The sequence below is a fragment of the Dipodomys ordii genome, unplaced genomic scaffold (assembly GCF_000151885.1).
Source record: "Dipodomys ordii isolate 6190 unplaced genomic scaffold, Dord_2.0 Scaffold3, whole genome shotgun sequence".
Classification (NCBI taxonomy): Eukaryota; Metazoa; Chordata; class Mammalia; order Rodentia; family Heteromyidae; genus Dipodomys; species Dipodomys ordii.
In genome coordinates this window covers 6752982-6753726 of record NW_012267219.1, presented here as the reverse complement: position 1 = coordinate 6753726, position 745 = coordinate 6752982, and positions in this window count along the sequence as shown.

Genomic DNA, 745 nt, shown 5'->3' with positions numbered 1-745 from the left:
AGAGGCAGCCCCGGCGGGAGCGGAGGGAGGAGGGAGGGGAGGAGGCGGAGGAGGTGAAGGAGGAGAAGAAGGAGGAGGAGGAGGAAGGAGTGAATCGAGAACTAGATTAACCCGGGCGCTGGCACCATACTCTCGGGATCGAGCGTCCGTCGATGATCCCGAGGGGAACCCAAAGCCGGCGAGGTCAAGACGCGCAAACTCCAGCGAGCGAATGGCTGGGGAGGGGGGGGGCGTCTCCCGGCCCACCCCACCCCGAGCGCCGCCACTTCCTCTACGGCCGCTGGGCGGACGCGGGGCTCGCGCCGGCGGTCCACACCATTGTTAAGAGACCCGCACCGGAGACCGCCCCCCTGGAGGGGACGACCAGATGCCGAGGACCGGGCGTCTGGGAACGCGCCCCGGCTGGGGCGCCCCGACCGTCCCTCCCTCGCCGGCTCCCGGCACTCTGTGGTTCCCACCCAGGCTGGGGAGGCTGCGGACGGGTGGATGCTGCTCCCTCCGCCGGCCAACCCCGACTGCGATCGTCCCGCCAGGCCGAGGGAGCCGCGATCCCGGCCGCGGCGACGCTCGGACGCGCCCCGGACGCAGAGTTGAGCTCTCCCCGCAGCCGGCGCCTCGAGGATCCGTGGCTGTCGCCTGGTGCCCCCCCTTCTCCACCCCGGTCCGCTGCTGCCCCCTGGAGGCCGCAGGTGACACGCACACATTCGCTCCGCCGCCTCCGGCGGGAGCCGCGCCCCCCGGCGGC